We start from the raw sequence: 21,101 nt of genomic DNA, 5'->3' as shown, positions 1-21,101 counted from the left end.
TCAAAATCCCATGCCATTTTATTTCAGCAAGTTAATGATGCAAAATAATTTGTTGGTCTCAAACTATGAAGAGATTGCTAAGTAAAATTACCAGATCAGCAAATGGCACAAAGCTTATACTGTGTTAGATTCAGAATATTTTAAAATTACTTTTTGAATATTTATAACGCTAATGAAGCTACATTTATTTCCAAAAATAAAATCTTATAATGTGATATGAATAACAAAATAATAATGCAAGTTTCAAGTTTCATTAGGGAAAGCATGATGTCCAGGGATATGGAGGCAACAATTTTATTGCACTGGCCAAACCACTGCTGTGGATCTGAGTTCAGTCTTTGAGTACTAGATTTTAGGAAAGACTCTGATGTTCTATTATACTGAGGAGAGGCTGAAAAAAACTGGGATTGTTTAACCTTGAGAAGAGTAGACCTCAAAGGAAATTGATTCAAAAGAAATAGATTATTTTCTTCAAATATTTGAAGGGTTGCCATATGGATGATGAATTAGACCAATTTTGCTTGGTCCCACTAGGTAGGAACAATACAAATAAAGGCCTGATGAAAAAGGACACCTAACAACACTCAGAGCTGTCTAAAGTAGAATGGGCTATCTCTGGACATTGCCGGGTCCTCCAATTATGTGTCCTCAAGTAAAACTTTATAGCATCTTTTGTGAAAATAGGAGCAGAAATTATATAGATCAAGCACAAATCAAGTTTCTTACTGTGTTTTAAATACATGTTAAGAGACATGTTTTGATGAGTCCCAAGAAAACATCTTCAATAAGAAACTGTAGAGAGAATTTGAAAGATGAAATTTAACAGAACTTTTTGCCTTGTATGTTGGCAAAAGTTATACACTGATGCAGCTACTTCCTGTGATAAAAGCAATCTACTATTTATAGCCATCCAGTCCCTCACTCCCACCTTCCTGCCTGGCAAGAGTGTAAAAAAAGGAAGGTATATGTGTGTGAAGGTTACAACATTTCCTGATAATGCTAGACATTCAATGTGTAGCAAGAGACTTCCTAATACCAACATCTTCAGGTTCGTGTATAAGGAAGAGTTAATACTCAAAAAAAAACAAGAATTCTTTTGATGCCCATATTAAAAGCCTGAAAGGCTAAATGAATTATCCAAAGCTTTTTTTGTGGAAACAGGATGGCTCTAGAGTTAGAAGATCTGGATTCAAATCCTAGCTCCACCACAATTTATATATGATATTAGATAAATCACAATGTCCATGGACCTTGTTCCTCTTCTTGTCAAATGAATAGGTTGATTAATCCCTTCCAGTTCTAGATCTATGACAATAAGAATAAGCATAATAAACTTTAAAATATACTGGATTCAGAGTCAGGAGTGCCAGAAGTCCCAATTATTATCAACCTCTCATCAACTTTTCCCTTATCTGGGGGGAGGGGGAGAAAAGGGAGAAGAGAGAAATCAATCATGCTGAAAATTAATCAGAATAAGTGATACCATTACAATAAAAAATTCTATAGCAAAAATATAATTTTTTCCCAAGTAGATTGTCTGCAAATAAAATGTTCTATTGACTTGTATGTGTCTAGTAATTCTATATTTGCAAAACGGAACTTTACCTCAGACACACAGCAATGTTTTATGTCATAAAAGAAGACTGTCAATAGATAAGAAATATTAAATAATCTCAGTGAAAGCAAGGACTTTAATCATTCTTATTCAATGAGACCCTCTCCTGCAAAATTTGAACCTCAAGACAACTCCAGGAGATAGATACTATTATTTTTTTTTCCCATTTTACAAATGTAAAACAAAGTCAAATGGCTTCCTTGGTTACAAAGCTATTTTTTTTAACTTAGACCTTCCTGACTCCAAATCCAACTTGCATGCTCAATCCATTAGAATTTAGTTGAGTAAATTTCTCCAATTAGACAAGATTCATCATGACTAGTAAAAGATGCCAAGAGCAGTCTGGTAATACTTACAGATTTGAGGAATAATTGGGAAAGATCTGGCTATTTCCAAGAAAACAGAAAGAATTACTATCTGTCTTTCAGTTCTATCTTAGTGTTATTATAAGGAATTCAATTTGCAAATTTTTGACGTGCCCTATAAATGTAAATCATTGTATTCAATATTTAGTATAATGGAAACAAAGCCATAAAGTAATAGAAATAACTGAGATTACTTAGAAAAACGACAATTTATATGACTTTCATTATATGATAATATAGCAGAATAATCCCAAATCCTGCTGCTGCTTATTTCTCATTTTAATCCAGTGAGAATTAGAGATCTAGAAAATGCCCTTCCAACACCTCTATTGGCAGGATTCTCTGAAGTTTATTGGGAAGACATTTATACAAGTGTCACAGAGGATAAAAGCTGGGCAGGTTGTGATTTGCCTTCCCAGAGAAAATACTTACATAAAATGGGAAAAAATCCCAAAAAATCCCAGATCCAAACCAGAGAATCAAAATAGTACTACTGAATAATTAACAAATATAAAATTAGCAGAATTTCAAAAATTAAATAGTTCAATACAGCAAGAAGATGTAATTTTTACTTTTATACTCCACTAAAGATATTATCATTTAGTGAACTCTCTGATCATCTTTAAATTCAGCTAAGCTGATCATATTGATAGAGATACAGACCATCTGGGAGCATGTGCCCCAAAACTTTTTCATAATAAGAAATACCAGACTTTGTGTTCTCACAAAACCTTCAGAGAAACTCGGGGTCCACCTTCATGCTATAAATGAGACAAGAGACAAAGCTGAGCTTTAGTCAAAGTAAATGAAACTAAGTATTTGGTAATTAGCTTATTCAGGCAGGACACATTAAATGTTCTCAGATGGTTTAATTAAAGGGGAAAAAAAACAGTTCTTATGGTCAGTGTCTAACAAAATTAATTACAGTAAAGGCGTTAATGAGCGAGCTGTATTTCTCCCTTCTACAGTCTGTGTGTCTTTCTGTTTCCCACAGTGGTCAATTTTACATATAGTTAAAAGGGAAATTGTGCCTCAGTTTTAAAGAATTAACTGTACTCCAGCTCAAGCATATTAAGCTGGTTATACCTGATTGTAGGACACACCTGGACATTAGAAGGTGCATACCTGCCAAGAGAAGCAAAGGCTCTAAATGGAGTCCCAGGAGTATTCACAATATTGGATTACAAAAACAATGCATTCTACCTTAGTCCAAAAGAAAAAAAAAAAAAAGAGAAAAAAAATTTCAGGAGAAAAAAAAATCATTCTGCATACATGGTTTACTAAGAAAACAATTTACTTGAATGGCAATCAATTCTGAATGTGTGTGTGTGTGTGTGTGTGTGTGTGTGTGTGTGTGTGTTTTAAACATAATAATCATTAAAGAGAAATGTGATTAAGCAGAAATTACTAAACCTGCAGTCATTGGAAACCTGGATTCAAACCCTACCACTGGTAGTCAGCAACTGAATAACTTTGAACAATTCCTTTTTCTCATCTGTAAAGCAAGAATTTATTATGTGTACTTTTTCAAGGAATTTATCTTGTTTCTTCTCTCTCCCTCTCCTCCCCCCCTCTTTCCCACTCTCTCCGTCTCTCAAATGGTATGCTAGGGAAAGAAAAGATGTGGGGAACTAAACATATGTGGCATGTTGGATGCACTTTCAGATCAAATCATTATATTATTAATTCTACTTTGTCATTAAGAATTCTCATGGAGTAAAAGAATTCTCTAAATTTAGTAATAAGAACCAAAAATCTATCAAAAACTTACATATAATAACTACTTCACAGAGATGTTGCTGGAACCAGTAAAAGATAATGTATAAAAACCTTTGCAAATCTTGCTATATAATATCAGTTTTTCCCTGAATTATTAAGGGAAAGCTCCTTTCCAACTTTTTTCTAGCTATCAACCCTGTCGTATTCACTACATCACGAATATGAGTACCACAAATCAGTAATTTTTATTCTTATTAAGATTTTTCCCTTTTCTAATTTACTTCATCTCCACATCCCCACCATAGCAGTTGAAATGACTATCTCCAAAGCACAGGTATGAACATGTCACTACTCAAGACATGTTCCAATGGCTGCTGATTGCCTTCAGGGCAAAATGAACATTTGTCTAATATTTAAAGCATTTAACAATCTATCTCAATCTACCTTTCCACACTTATCATACAAGGTGTCCCAAAAGTTTTAATGACTTAGCTTAAAAAGGCATTAAGACTTTTGGGGACATTCTTTTATTATTCCTTCCTCACATACTCTAGTCTAGCCAAATTATTCTTTTTAGATTGATTGTTGCCCACTTTCCCTCAAATATGGACTTCTACCTCTTGTTTCTGTGCCTTTACCTGAGCTGTACCCCTGGATGTTACTTTCTTATGTCCACTTCTCCTAACTTGCTCCAAAGCTCAGCTCCTGTCTCCTATCTCCTCCTTCATGGAACTCTTCTCTATTCACTTTATATATGCATATTTTTAAACTTTACTTATTTGCAACACATTCCACACAAGCTAAACACTCCTTGAGGGTAAGGATTACTTGAATTTTTTTTGGGGGGGGGGGGAGGGGGGAGAAGTAGGGGGTTGCCTCTGTACTGTGAATCTATCCCGTTGCCTGGCATTTAGTACCAACAGCTTCTTAATTGAACAAAATTAAGAAGGAATTTCTTAAATGCTTAAAGGAAATAAAGGCATTTAAGCATCCTCAAACACTTTATAAATAATCACTCATATAAAAGTATTTATGTACTGTAAGAGGCAGCTTATGAATGGAGCATTGATGAAGGCTGTGTCAGGAAGACCTGAGTTCAAACCCAGCTTCAGATATTTACTAGCTTGTAAAACTCTGTACAAGTCTTTTGTTATTTAATTTCTGTTAACTCCAGAAAAGTTCTTGTTCTGAAGCCAAAAGAATATTTTTAAGAAATCATCTACAATTCACTTTTTGGGGTTCAAACTGACTCTCTTGATTGAAAGAAATAGCTGATTTTTTTTTATGTAGTGCTTGAATATATTATTTCATTTGAGTCTTACAACACTATGTTTTATCCTCATTTTAGAGATGAGAAAACTAGGGTTGAAAAATTAAGTGGGTTGCCCAGAGTCATAAAGTTGGCACATGTCACAGATCACTTGAATTCAAATCACACTTGAGTACAACCCTATCAATGTCACCTCCAAATTAGCCTGAATTAATGAAATTTTACTGTATTAATAATATTGATCATCTTTTTAGGCTATTCAAGATTATAAAGAAAAATATTAGTAGTTGCACTATTAATTACTAAGAAAAATTAATAAAGGCTAAATTTAATCTTGTTTACAAATACACATCTGGAAAACTTTTTATTTCAGCCTTCCCCATAAATAGGTAAATTTACTTTCCTGGTCTACTGTAGAAAATAAGGAATCTTATATAGACAGATCACTATCACACCAGATGCCTTGGAACTCCCTTCAACAAAACAATTTATCCCTTATAACTTATAGTGTTAAGAGAGTGATCTGAGGCACAAAAAATTTTGCTTGATATTAAAAGGAAATTTCTTAATGATTTGAGCCATACAATAGTTGAATACTCCACCTTGGGGCCTGCCAAATTCCACCTCACTGGAAGTCTTCAAGCAGACTAGATGATTACTTGGTCAGGCTTATCATAAATATGGTTCTTTTCCATGTATGAATTGGACCAAAGAGTTGCTGAGACTCCTTCCAACTCTCAAATTTTTTTATCCTGCTAAGTGACTTATCCAACATTCTATCCATTACCACCATATACCTACTGCGCACAATTCGGTTTTGCTGATAGAGGATCTCACTGTGACAATTCTGAAAGTATACTCTTCTTTAAAAAGACTAGCTAGCAAATATCTGAAAACTGGGTTTGAAGTCAGATGTAAACAGTGCAGAAAATTAGAAGACTGTCAATCCAGCAAATACACCCCATAAATCATTTCACAATAAATGGCTGGTATGAACTTATTCTTTTTGAATTATCTTTTTCTAATTAAAATAGACTGCCTGAAAGAAAGATCTAATATAAAAAAATACTCACACAGCAATTTTTTTGGAAGTGGCAAACAACTGGAGACAAAGTAGGTACCCACTGATCTGGGAATGACTAATCAAATTGTGGTTAATGAATGCACTAGAGAATAAATGTAGAAATGATAAATTCAGAGAAATGTGAAAAAACTGAATAACACCTGATGCAGACCAAAATAAACAGAAATAGGAAAACGATCAAGACAATTACTAAAATGATACTTTAATATAAAACCAAATGCTTCCAGATTGTAATGACCCAAATCTGTAATCTATGGCAGACTATAGCAAACTCAATTCTGTTGGTTTGTCTACTTGCACTGTTCTTTTTTCCTAGTTTAACTTTTAATGCAGAAGTCTTGTTTTCTCAAGAAAAGTTAGAAGATGGAGGGTGGGGTGGAAAAAGTACATTTAGAAATGAATATGAATACTGTGACATATTTAACATGTATAGGACTGCTTGCCATCATCTGGGGGAGGGGGGTAGAGGGAAGGAGGGGAAAAATCGGAACAGAAGTGAGTGCAAGCGATAATGTAAAAAATTACCCTGGCAGGGGTTCTGTCAATAAAAAGTTATTTTAAAAAAATGAATATGAAGAAAAAGCAAAATATATAAACAAAAGCAAGGCAGAAAACAGATAGCCTATGAAAATGTTTTGTTAACTAAAGGTTATGTTTCGCCAATAAAGGCTTCTATGATTATGATTGAGGTTATAGGCAATATCTACTTTTCAAAGTTAAGAAAGAACAAATAGAAAAAAAGAGTTGTTTGTGTACAATAAAAATACAGTTTTAATAAAAAAAAAAAGTTTTCACAGTTTGAAAGACCTAGCTAATTGAACTAATAATAAAAGATAGATGTTTCACTGTGACTTTTCAGGTTTTCAGGAACTAACCATCTATAATGATACCTCCAAAAAAAATAAAGATTAAAATAAATAAATAAATAAAGATTAATGCTACCAATACAATCTCCTACCCAGGATACCAAAATAACCCATGACAGAAGCAGCTACACCTGAAGAAAGAACACTGGGAAATGAATATAAACTACTCACATTTTTGTTTTTCTTCCCGGGTTATTCAAACCTTCTGAATCCAATTCTCCCTGTGCAACAAGAGAACTGTTTGGTTCTGCACACATATATTGTATCTAGGATATACTGTAACCTATTTAACATGTAAAGGACTGATTGCCATCTGGGGGAGGGGGTGAAGGGAGGGAGGGGAAAAATCGTGAGAGAATTGAGTGCAAGGAATAATGTTGTAAAAAATTACCCTGACATGGGTTCTGTCAATAAAAAGTTATTTAAAAAAATAATAAAAAATAACCCATGACATGCCATTTGAAAGCTGCCAGGTCAGGTTTAGGTTTAAGAGAGGCAGCCCGTAACTACAGCAATTCTAATTGTGGGAAATTGGATGCCATAACCTTAAATTTTTTTTTTGTCTTTTATTATAATTCTGTTTCCAAATCTAAGTAATACCTATACCATATAAAATTAAACTGCTAGGACATCTAGGAAAAATGGCAGAGAATGCCATTTTAACAATGATAGCCAATAACAAATTTTATTACAGAGGAATTTGGCTCATCAAATGAAGATTTGATAATTCTAATACAAAGTATGTAAGATATGGGCATTTATACCACACAGATGATAAGAGAGGGATAATATATGTAATAAAATGGGCAGTTAAGCCTGGAAAAGATAGTGATCACAGTCTAGACAAGAAATAAATACATCTCATAGGGAGAGTCACAAGATGGGATTAATAAGTATTCTTTGCTTGAATAAATATGATTTAAGATATTTTATTAAGTACTCATGCATGTTCTCCATACCTCAGCCTAGCGTATTCCTTCAGGAGTAAGAAAGGAAATATTTTGGTTAAAAGGAAAAAAGAATTATTGCAAGAAAGTCAGTGAGGATACCTGCAAAGATCAGAGAATAAGAAAGAAGGCTGATATTAACCTGACACATGCAGCAAACCTGACCCTTCTCCTGAAGTATGATCTTCACCTTGGCAACTGCTTGTTAGCATGTTTTGTCAGACTACATTAAGACATTGTGATCCGTTCATGATGCACAGCTGTGTTACAAAGAAAATAGAAAACTGAGGCAGAGAATAAGAAAACAGCTTGCTTTGCCATCACGATGTGTTTCTGACCCAATCCCATAGTCTCAATGGGCCCTAGTTTCCTATCCCATGAGTTTAGAATGGAGGTTCTGATCACTTCCAAATCTAAAATTAAGTAGACTTTCCCACTCCCCAGTTGGGAGCTTTCAAAAGTTTTTCTTTATTCTTCCATGCCATCCTTCCTCAAGAATTACTACCCCGAGTTTAAGCTCAAACATCTGGGAAAGATTATATCCCCTTACCCCAATATATCCCATGATATCACTATTCCTTCATTATAAACATGAACAAGCCAAAACTCAGCTACATTTTCATCTCCCAGCCCAAGATTATTCTCAATGCACACACATTGTGGAGGAAGGCGAAAGAAAGAGGTTTTGAGGAAGAATATTTGGACCATGAATATAATCATGGCTCATTAATAGGTGTCAAGTTGCTTTAGTTCTTGGTTTAAATTTCACTATAATCATGGAAAGAATTTTAGTTGGTCCAAAGTTATCCCACAAACTCTACCCCAAAATCCGAAAGATATTATGTGTCTAATTTTATAGTACATAGTATATAATATAGTCAAAAAATGGCAGTAAAGATAATAACTATCTAATACAGAAGCTCCAAAAATTCAAACTTTCAAGAGCTTGAAACCAGAGATGTTTGTTCTCAGATAGTCAGCAGATTCCAGTTGTGAATTGTTAGGGATTGAGGCCAAGATTCTTCAGGGTTTGGGCTCTATGTATGCATTTCTTCATAACCCTTATTTTGATTTTTGGACCTTGAGAGTGAAGAGTATAATATTAATAGTGTAAATGTGAATTGTAAAAGTTCTTTGAAAATTACTTGTTACACTGTGTTTTAGTTAAATGCATCAAAAGAATAGCAGAGTAGAATACAGATTTAAGATTTATGAAGCATGTTCCTCACACTCCTGTGCAATGAGCAGCATAAATATTACCTTCCTCATTTTATAGATGGGGCTCAAAGGCTAAGTGATTTGCCCAAATCACATTAATTAATTGCTGATTTGAATCCAGACTATTCACACTCAGGTCTCTATACTGCAGTGCTCTTTCTACTAAAGCATGAGGACTGAGGGCAAAATAGAACCAGATTGTTCTATAGTAAACTAATCTGATTCTAAGCAAGTTCTATATAATACAAATATAATCTTACAATGAATATTATTCTCCTTAGTCATCTAAACCAAGATTAGAGTCATAATCTTTAGCATAAACTTAATTTCTCTTCATGTAAATGAATAAAAATGTTCCTTTTTACTATGTTGGTAATATGTGAATCTTAAAATGGCATTACCTAAAATTCAATTATGGATATACACACGATCTACTATCTCTCTTCAATAAAATATCTGTAGCTATAGATTCCAAACATCAAATAACTCATGGTTTTTATAATAAGTACACCAGAAAATATTCAAGTGTGCTAAGCACATAAAAGTAAATATAGAAAATAAAAGGAAATGTTCCCCCACATAGAGGTTGTTACAATCTAACCATATATAGAGAAAAATTATATACACTATAGAAACAGGGATAGATATGTCTCATACAGAATGAGGAGTGGAGTTAAATCTTAGAAGAAAATAGGGATTTTAAGAGAGGTGAAAAGACTGCAATGTTAGACATGGGCAGCTAGTGAAAACATAAGAGATAATGAGTATCACGTACAAAGAACAAACCCAAAAAAAGGAATTTTGACTAGATAGAACATTCCATTTGAGCAGGGAATATGTATTCCCGTGCTGGTAAGTGGATACCAGTAACTTTAAAGGAGAAACAGAAAACATTGAGAGCATAAATTTGGGTGACTAGAATGATAGTGGCGCTCAACCACAAATAAGTTCCCAGATAAGGATGATTTTGGAAAGAAAGAAGCCTTTAGAGAAAGAACACTGGAAATGAATATAAACTGCTTGCATTTATGTTTTTCCTCCCGGGTTATTTATACCTTCTGAATTCAATTCTCCCTATGCAACAAGAAAACTGTTTGGTTCTGCACACATATATTGTATCTAGGATATACTGCAACCCATTCAACATGTAAAGGACTCTTGCCATCTGGGGGAAGGGGTGGAGGGAGGGAGGGGAAAAATCGGAACAGAAGTGAATGCAAGGGATAATGCTGTAAAAAATTACCCTGGCATGCGTTCTATCAATAAAAAATTATTAAAAAAAAAAAAAAAGAAAAAAGAAAGAAGCCTTTAGAATATCTCCTGAGAAGTATCCAACAGGCAGCCAGTGATAGGACAGTGGTGTACAGGAGGAAGACAAGAGCTGGATATATAGATGAGATATCTGCATAGAAATAATTAAATCTATGGAAGCTAAAGAGGTCATCAAAGAAGAGATTACAAAAGCAAATATAAGAGGTTGGAGTCTCAGGGTATTAAAAAGGAGAGAGGGTTAAGTAATTAGACAAAATTATATTAATATTGGATATTACTATTACTAATGCAGTGATAGTATTTATTTATAAACTGGCCTTGAAATGGATAAGAGTTTATGTTGAAGTAGGAAAGAGAAATCAAGTTAAATAATTTGCATAAGGTCACATGGTTAGATAATGAAACAATGGAAATCCCAATTTTTTGTGTCCTGTTTTTTCTACTTTCTCACACTGTTTAGTGCTTTGATCCAGTGAAGGTATTTTAAATAGTAAATAGAAACAACAGTTCTTATTAATATTCACTTAGTAATTTTAATTAACATTAAGTTTCACTTAGTAAATATTTTCCCAGTTCAAGGGAGAGATTTTGTTTCTGAGTCAGTTACAAACATCGCACAAACACTTAGCCAACTAAAAGACTAACCAAGATTGGGGGGAAAAGGAGGCCAGACATAAAAATATCAAATGCCAAATAAGCAATCACAATTTATATTTCTTTTACATTTAACAAAGAACTCATTTGTATATCAAATTATATTATTAAAAATATGAAAATACTATGAACCCATATTCTAAAATATTTAATGTTAAAGAGCAAAATCAAGTATGTATCCCCTTTTGTTAAATAAAGATACTACAGTTAGTTTCTCTTTTTACATCGTCACAAGATAGTAGTGGAAACTAGAAACCCTTTAATTTAATTCCAGCTTTATTCTATGGCCATACACCAGCTTCCCTAACCAGTGACTCAATTCTATCCATCAAAAACAAGAACATTATTCATGACAAAAGGATGCTACAGGGATTAGTTCAGTATCACTTTCTAGTTTGTAGCATTGCTACTAAATAGAAATACATGAAGAAATGTTGAAAGATTAAGAAACAAGAAGTTAATTTTCTTTTGGAGGGGAAAAGAGCAATTTACACAAGTATATTATACATACACAAAAATCTTTCATTCAACAGGAACTCTCATCATTAAAAAAAGAAATTCTCCACAGTTGAAAAGAAACAACATTTTGGGAATTGCTTAGGAACAATGAATATTAAAGGCAGGGATGATGTACAGTGTTCTGTGGGGAATACAAATATGATTAACATTCAGTCAGAAAACCTACAATCTAAATATTTAAGATAAGAAATTGAATAATGTAGTCTAATGAAAAATGTCACATGAAAAGTTCAAAAATTATCTGTGAATGTGAAATGTGAAATAATTTGAAGGAAGGAGTTGTTGGTTATAAAAATCAGGATAAGCTTCATTAAAAAGATGAACAAGGAAAAAACATTTTTACATATGAAGACATGGAAGGAAAAGCTTTTCAAACTGAATAAATAAAGGTGATGAGACAAAAGATGCAGTCAATTCAGGGAGCAGGGATTACTCATAATGGACTGGAACAAAGTACAGCAGAGGTCCTTATGCCCATTCCCTGTTTAAAAAAATAAAATAAAACCACATCCTTTACACCAAGTTTACCAGAAGTTCATGGGGAAGAAGAGTTAGGAAGTATTTATGGTCACTGTCTATGATGCAACTCTACTTCTTTCCCAATACCACCCCACAAGGATCTTCCACAGACAAGCTGATGCTCTGCCCCAGTGAACACACCTATTACTTACAAGTAGGAAAAGAAAGGAAATTAGAAGTAGGATTCTGCACTCCACCCTTTACTACTTCCAATTTTTTCCCTTTAGAATTCTGTAATATTAGATTTATTGTTTTTTTTTTTAATTTCTTAATGTCATTAAAAAAAAAAAAAAACCAGTAACAGCTGCATCTTAATATTTTTATAACAATATTATTTAGCTGTGCAGACCCCAGAGCCCTTGGGCCACACTTTTAAGAATTATTGATCCACTTTTTTCATAGGGGAACAGAACTGATTAGCTGACACAAGAAACAAAAGCAATTAAGAATAAATATATTAATTCTGTAACTTGGTAATTTTCTCCCTATGTCTTATTGGTAATATAACTGAGGCAACATATGGACCACTTTGAGCTCACTAAGAGGTTATATATGGTTAGATATTTGTTTTATAGTTCAGAAAAATATGGTCTGAACACATTACAGCTCAACAAGAATATTATCATGAAATCTACTGTTTGGCTTGAAATCCCCTGGTACTGTAACTCCTGTAAAAGTGCCATACTCTAAAAGGAAAACAGACAAGGAAAGACTATAAAATAGGAATGCTAGTGTCTTCCAGAAAAGTTTTGTTCCTTCATTCATGTTCATATCTAATTAAACCATGATATAATGGAAGAATGAAAGACTAAGAAATAGAGACTTTGTTCAAATGCCTTCTTTCAGAAAGTAAGCTCCATGAGGGGAAGAACTGTTTTGTTTAGTTTTGGTGGGGAGTCTTCATTGTATGCTTAGCACAGTGCCTGAAACACAGTAAGCAATTACTACATAATTAATAGTTACTGATCTATTTCATTTTTATATCCTAAAAGAAGCTTATGTTACCTAATAAGCTGTCATTTTTCTTGTGAAATTTTTGATTTGCAAAACATTTTACAAAAACAAAAGCTACTATCCATTGTCCTAGTTGAAATTTGATTTAAAATAAAGGAATAGTTTTTAAAAAGCACTATTCTAGCCCTTTCAAATGAAGACTAAAATTAGAATAAAATCAAAATACCAATTCCAGATCATCTTTAGAATACAAATGATGGAAATGGGAAAATACATGTTCAATGAATTCTTTGTAAACAATATTATGTCAGGCTGTCTAGAGTTGTTAACTTTAAATATTTATAACAAAAATATAGGTAATAGATAAAAGGAACTAATAAAAACTTCTGTTGACATGATTTCTAATAGCACAAGTTCACATTACACTAAACTATAAAAGGTATTTAAATTTAAATGGAGGAAGCCACAGTGTAGCATTAGTTAGAATGGTCTCCAGTTAAGGATAAGAAGGTATTTTAGAAACCATTTAATTATGAGGGTAAAAAGGATAATAAGAGAAAACAATTAAAGAAGGGATGAGAAATGAAGCAGTGGTGTAGGCAGGATACAGTTATAAAATGAAAATGCAGAGAGGAGGACAGATAATGCATGAGGGAAAAAATACAAAAGCAAGAAAAAGGAAGCTAGACTTAGCAAGGGATTCTAAATGCAAGGATTAAAGAAATAATCATGATGCTAAGATTTTACAGTAAGGAATGAGTTTAATACTAAATATATAACGTATCATGAAATGATTTTAAAGAAAAGTTACAAATGAATTTATTTGAAAATACCTAGTTAAAAGACTTAAATGGTAGTTTTGTCCTTTAATAATTGGAACTTAAATTTATAAGGGTAATTGTTAAGCGGTAGTTTTTTATTATGTTTTGTCATGGGTACAGTGTATATGGTAATCACTTGGAAATTGTTCCAAGCAATATGGGATGGAGTGGGGGGAGAAGGTCAGAAAAATAATTTGGTACCAAAGCCAGCAAAAAGCTGGAGAAGATACTTCATGAGAGTGTAGAGTGAATAAATGGGGGAAAACATCAGGAACACAGTAAAGTAATATGACACAAACTCAAAAGGGACCGAAAATTGTAAACCAAGTCAAACTATTTTGGGAAAACTATATCTTACCATTCTGGAGTCTTTTCCCTGTAATGTTATTTCCTTCAAACACATTTGGAAAACTATTAATTTCATAACAGGACTATTCTTTTTTGAAATGGTTAGATAGCAAATCCAAACCTAGCTATCACTAAATGCATCCTATCCTATGTTAATACATACTGTCTTCCATTCCACTGTTAGGAAGAGAACACTGGAGGCTCCAGAATGAATCTGACAAAGGTTATATAATGTATTCCAACAACAAATATCGAAACTAACTACTTATGACAATTATTTTGTGTTTAAATTTATTAATCTATTTCTATCCCCAATACTTAGCACAGTGCTATGATTAGCAAATTCTGAATTTTTAAAATTCCTTTATAGTTCAACCAATAAAACAAAAGGGAAAAAAAGTTTAATATTCCCTGAAATTACAATCTGTAGAATAGTCTTCTCTTAAGAATCTTCAACATATTAACAATAAAACTCATGAGATATAAAGTTGAAGGGGAAAGAAGAAAGGTTCCTGGATTTGAAATGAGAAGGCTTAAGAGTTTGAATCCCAGATTCTGCTATTACATGGCCATAGGCAAACTATTTTGTCTCTATGGGCCTCAGTTTCCGCATTCATAAAATGAAAGAGTTGAATTAGATTCACTAAAGTTTATCCCTTTCCAGGTCTCTAAATCTCAGGGAACTAATTCTTAGCCATATCCATAGCAACAGCACATGATGGAAATATGTTAAAAGTATTAAAATTACTTTTATATCAAAGGAAGTGGATCAAGTTTACTATATAATGACTGAAAATCACATGTTTATGGGTAATTTTCCCCAAAAGGGGGATTGAAGAATACAAGGAATAAGCAATACACAAGCATCAAAGGGATATTACTAGAAACTGCTTTATTACCAAAGCAATGGGCTAAATTGAGTATGTGCCAAAGGAGTTGCATTTAAAGCAGAGATCAGAATCTCAACATTTTGATGACAAGTAATTAAGATATTAGATGCTTATAAGAGCGATCACGTTCAGAGCTGCATGGAGGTGACTCCACCTTCTTCTAATGAACATACAGACACAACAAAAACCTCATCAGGTCCTAACAAACTGGAAATACTTCAATTTTGGACTGGGCCACTGTATGTCTGTCATCTACCAACTAGTAAATTATATTCAAAAAAGCTCACCAAGTGATTTGTTTTAATCTTTTGTTTTTGACCAGATATGACCAGGGACCAAGAGCACTTGACTCAGTTTCCTCATCTGTCAAATGATTTAATAACATCAAACTCCCAGGGCGATTGAGTCAAATGAGATAATTGTAAAGCACATAGCACAGTGTCTGACACACAAAAAGTGCTTTATAACTCTTAACTATTATCATTATTATTAGTATGACTAGCAATTATCATGTCATTTAATTACCCTAGGTGTCAGTGTTTTGTTTTGGGGTCTTTTTTATAAGAGTGATATGGCTAACATTCTCTTTAAAAATCACTTTAAAACACAAACAAGAAGCCTTTGGGCTTCACATCCACTTAGATAAAGTTCTGATATTACGGGCTTTCACACAGAAAAAAAAAAAAAAGAAAGAAAAAAGAAATGGTCTTTTTTAACAGCTTTATAGTTGACAGATTGGAGTAAGGTGACACACCCTTTTCTGATTTCAGGGAATTGCACCCACTTGCCCTCCCCCTCTTAATTTGCAAAGTCCCTAAATCTTTCCTCCAATTAGAAATCAGATTACCTAATCATAGTTTATAGCCTGTTTGTTTTTAATGCATAAAAATCTGTCTTCCCCCTATTCAGGATTCACTGCCAAACTGAGGAGGTTTGGTATACAACTGGTACACATTGCTTAATAATCCATATGCTTGGAAACCTGAACCTTGTTTTCTCAATTAGTTCAGATTTCACCCACTACAGACCTCCACAAATTCTGTGCTATTCGTGAATGTTTTTCCTCCCCAGAAGGACTATAAGCTTCCTGAAGCCTAATTCGAACACTTTCTAACTCTATAGTGCCTAAAACAGGGTTAGTTAGGAAAGGCACTCAAATTCATATTAAATTTAGAATGACTATAGAAAAAAAATTTTTTTTTATCATAAATTAACATACATAGCCAGAAGGTCATTAATTTCTACATTTAGAATGCCTTGGGAGGATTCTGGAGAGATGGCAGAGTAGATCAGAGAATTTTTAGCTCTCCAAAATTCCTTCACAAAAAAAGACACCTCAGAGCAGCAGAAATAAACATGGGGTAAAGCAATTGTTCTCTTAATTTAAGACCACCCCAGGAAAGACCCCACAAAAATCAACAAATAATGAGCTATGGGGATAAGTGGATTGAAAGGTTAAAATGTTCATTTGGCAGACAGTATGGGGGTTAGGGTGCAAGATTGAAGGACTTTCCACTATCAAGGGACACCAAGCACAGCTGGACAGAACCAGCCACAGGGAGAAGCAAAAACCATGCACTTGGTTAGTGTAATATGGAGGGGTGAAGACCCTGCTGGCTGTGGGCACTTTCAGGAGAACAGAGTTTCTGGTTTCAATTCCTGGACAGAAATGACAAGTATAGTTTTCTTCTACCTAGGGAGCTCAGGGAGCAAGATTATTGGCTGGATACTATAGACAGTGCTCTAGCCAGACCTCAGAAATTAACAGTAAAAAGGACCTGAGACTTAGGGCATCTTTCCCCATACTTCGGGACTACAATTTCATTACACTGATAGCAACTAAAAACAAAAAATTAAATGAATAAAAATTACTAAGTAAAGGAAAAAGAACCCAATTAGTTACTATGGGTGTAGAGAATATCTGGGTTCATATTCAGAAGAAGATAATGAAAATTTTTAAAAGCCACTTCTTTGATCCAATGGTCCCCTAGCTCATACACACACACACACACACACACACACACACACACACACACACTCACACACACACAAATCATTCTTTGAAGAATTTAAATTTAAACAAATTCAATAATTAAATAAATTAAAATTAAATTGAAATGTTTCAACTCAAAATCAAATAAGAGATTGAGGGAAAAGTAGAAAAAATTATGAGCAATCCAAGAAAAACAAGAAAATTATTCAAACAAACTCAAACAACTTGAAATACAGTCAGTAACTTAAGAACACAATTCCTTGAAAACTAGAACTGGGCAGGGGGAAAGCTTATAACAATATCAGAAAAAAAAAAAAAAAACCTGATCATTACAACAGATCAAAGAGAAACAAGGTAAGAATAGTCAAGATTATCTTAAAAAATGATTAATTTTTTTTGGATAAATTTTATAATTCAAGAAAATGCCCCAAAGTTCTAGAACAAGAAGGCAAACCAGAAATGGGGGGCAGGGAGGGGAATCCACTGATCATCATCTGAAAGACATCCCAGGAGGAAAACTTTCAGGACTACAGACAAATTTCAAAGCTCTCAGTTTAAGGAGAAAATGCTGGAAGCAACAAGAAAAAAATTAAATATAATGGAGTTACAATAAGAATTACACAAGACCTAGCAGCTACTTCTGTGAAGGACTATAGGTCTTGGAATATTGCTCTTCGCAGACTAAAGAGATTTGTTATGACTGAAGGTAATATTTCCAGCAATATATAATCCTGAATGGAAAAATAAAAAGGGGAGGGGCAAAGGGAAGGAGAACCATTTAGTGAACTGAACGACTTCAGGTTTTGCAACAAAAACCCCAAAAGTTAAAGAAAAATTTGAACATCTAGAAGATATATCCAAAACATTAAAGAATAATAGAGTCAAAATGTTTACTTTGAATATATGAATACATTAGCAATAGTTATGATTGACATTATTTGGGTAGTTTGAAAGAAAGGCTGAGCTGAATATGATGGGCTGATTCTAAAAAATACGTATACTATGACTTCACATATAATGTATGTGTACGTTTATTTATATCAATGTATATGCAAGCATACATACATATATCCATCGATGCTTAATTAGATTTTTCTTTGGGTGGAAGGGGGCAGAGAGCAAAAAAGAATACAGTGAAAAGCACACTAGAGAACAAAGGAAAACCTAGTGGGAAGCAAAAAAAAAAAAAAAAAAAAGCAGAGCAACTTTAAAAACAATATGTTGCATTTATTGTATAGATTTTTTAGAAATGGAAATTTATATTCTCTTTGATTGCTATGTACATGGCAGTACATTTTTTTCCATTTTCTCATCTTGCATTTAAGTTAAACATATTTGTAAAAGAGGGGGGAAAGAAAATGCCTTAAAAAAAAAAAAGTTCCTCAAAACTTACTTTCTTCTATCATTACTTATCTGACCTTAGACAAACCACTTAAACCTCCTCTGGCCCTTAATGTTCTCATCTGCAAAACAAGGAATTTGGCTTGCTAAGGTTTTATCTACTTCTAAATCTACGAAACTGACATCATGGATTCCAAATCCTAGAAACACATAGGAAAATGCACCAGCCTGCACCGTAAAGCAATGAATGGGTAATCATGATCTAAACAAGAATGTCTACATAGACCAGATTAAAAGACTTCTGGAAGGCAAAGTACTTGGAATGTATTCCCAGATTTGTAGCTCTGTGTCTCCTTCCTCACAAGAAGAACCCACATTCCCAAACCTAGGGAAGCATATGCCCTTAAGGTTATTGAGGCATGCTTAGCTTCAGATGATAGATTTAAAAACCAATGATCCTGAGATATATTTAAGGGGGAAGACTTTAAATGAAGTAGGCAGGTCAAAACCAGAATATACATGAATAACATGTAACAGAAAAGTCAGAAACCAGATGAAGAGTTAGATACCAAAAGGAAGCCACTCATAGAAAGTAGAACAAGAGAGAAAGGTAACAATCCTAGTAAACAGTCAAAAGCTATGCAATTCATTAACTTAGAACAATGATCAAATGAGGAAGAAGCAAGGACACTAATTTATGCAAAAATTCAGGCATTTGAATGACACTTTGTTTCTTTATACTTTTTTTTTTTTTTGGCAGAGGCAAATGGGGTTAAGTGACCTGCCCAGGGGTCACACAGCTAGGAAGTGTTAAGTGTCTGAGGCCACAGTTGAACTCAGGTCCTCCTGACTTCAGGGCTGGTGCCACCTGGCTGCCCCCGATTCTTTATGCTCTTTATGTGACATTCAGAAATCACTAGTCTGGGCATTTCACAATATTCAGCCATTTAGAAATTATTTGCAGAAATGCAACAAGTAAAGATAATTCTAAGGGATTCATGGAGGAAAATGTTGACAACATCTGGAGAAAGAACTAGGGAATATGAGCATAAACCAAAGTATACTATTCACTTTTTATTTTGTCCTTTCTTTCTCATGGTTTTTTCCTTTTGTTCTGAGTCTTCTTTCACAACATGACTAGCATGAAAATGTTTAACATTTTGTGTGTGTGTGTGTGTGTGTGTGTGTAACATATCAGACTTTCTTGGTGGGGAGGGGGCAAGTAACAAAGGAAGAAGAAAATATGTCTTACAAAGATGAATGTTGAAAACTATATGCATAATTGGGGGGAAAACACTAAACTGAGAGGCAAATGGAGTGGATTTTGCACTTTTCTGCTAATAATTTCCTATGTGGTTTGGTCAAGATCCTTGATCTCCCACACACATTCTTTTCATCACTAAGAAAACTTGAAGAGTTCACTGTTAAAATATAGATTCATTGCCATTTGAAGTTCTTCACAATCTGTCCAGTCTTCCTTCTACTTTATTCCCCTCTCCAATCACTCTACCAATCTGGCTAAAACAGCTTATTTTCTCCTCTCAAACATATACTCCATCTTTGGTCTCCATGTTTTCATACTGGCTCTTACCAATGCTCAGAATGATCTCCTTTATCACTATGTCTTGGTTTTTCTGGTTTTCATCACTTCTTAGCTCAAATTTTACCTTTTGCCTTTCCCAGTATCATCCCTAATACTGTCTCAGTTATTAGTGCCTTTCCCTATGAGAACTGCTTCTGTGTACTCTGAATATAACATGTGCATGCATTATGCATATGTATATTACTTTCATGTTTCTCTTCCTCTTCAAAATGTAAACTCCTTGAAGGAGAATTATTTTTAGCCTTTCTTTGAATGCCAGTCCTTTGCACACAATAGGCACTTAATTATTTCCATTCCATTTTCTTCACCTACAAAGTGAGGGAGTTTGGACTACAGAAGCTCTTCCAGCTCAGTCTGTCTCAAGGTTATATTAAACTACAATTTATGAGGATTCAAACTAATACTATTATAAGAAAATTCTTTCTTCCCCTTCAGGTTTCTTTACTTTGCATTGCTTGGCAGCTAGACTGAAAACTAAGTTTCAGGAAATTTATCCTTAAGGAAACTGATGTATAAATGTATGACCATTGAATCTTAAGATGATAACTCACTCCAGTCATAGGAAGATGGCAGATGGATCTCCTTCGAATTCTAGGCTGTTCCTGCTTTTGTTGGGACTGTCCAACCATGTACGCTTAGAAGGGCCATTTCTTGAGAAATTGAGTTTCTTTTTTTTCAGCCTTGGGTTTCCTGTGCTTTCCATTGTAAGATAGCAAAGAATGAGTGTTTAAATTAGACCAAGGAGAAGGAATGGATTAGAAAGAAAGAAATCAAAAGCCAGCCCGTAGACGAATGAATGATGTAGTTTTTTATTAAGAGTTTCCTGTGTGGGGAAAGAAAAGAAAAGAGTTTACTATGTGGCAATCATAGTTGAAGCACAAGGAAAACAAACAAAACAAGCATGATAGTCCTGGCCCTCAAGGAGCTTATATTCTAAAGAAGACAACATATAAAGGAAGCTGGAGAGAAAGGGAGGGACATATCTAGAGGTTTGGTTTGGAAATGGCCCTAATAAAGGACATGGAAGCCTAACGCCAGGCAAGATAAAATGAAAGTTCATACCAGAGTTCCAGAGATCCTAGTTATTTGCTTGGAAGCCTTTG

General features: G+C 33.9%; 1 protein-coding gene across 2 annotated transcripts in view; it reads right to left on the bottom strand.

The window, feature by feature from the left end:
• Window positions 1–21,101, bottom strand: part of BASP1 (brain abundant membrane attached signal protein 1) — a 74,959-nt gene that overhangs the window by 24,738 nt on the left and 29,120 nt on the right. The window contains exon 2 of one of the 2 annotated variants that reach the window (XM_051969874.1): window positions 7,091–7,140. The exons of the other annotated variant lie outside the window; for it this stretch is intronic. The gene's annotated coding sequence lies outside the window, so the exon portion shown is untranslated. The remainder of the gene's footprint in view (window positions 1–7,090; window positions 7,141–21,101) is intronic. 2 annotated transcript variants of the gene reach the window in all.

This window comes from Antechinus flavipes, chromosome 1 (assembly GCF_016432865.1).
Source record: "Antechinus flavipes isolate AdamAnt ecotype Samford, QLD, Australia chromosome 1, AdamAnt_v2, whole genome shotgun sequence".
NCBI classification, from domain to species: domain Eukaryota; kingdom Metazoa; phylum Chordata; class Mammalia; order Dasyuromorphia; family Dasyuridae; genus Antechinus; species Antechinus flavipes.
The sequence above is the reverse complement of the archived record's forward strand: the minus strand, read 5'-3'. Positions and strand labels throughout refer to the sequence as shown.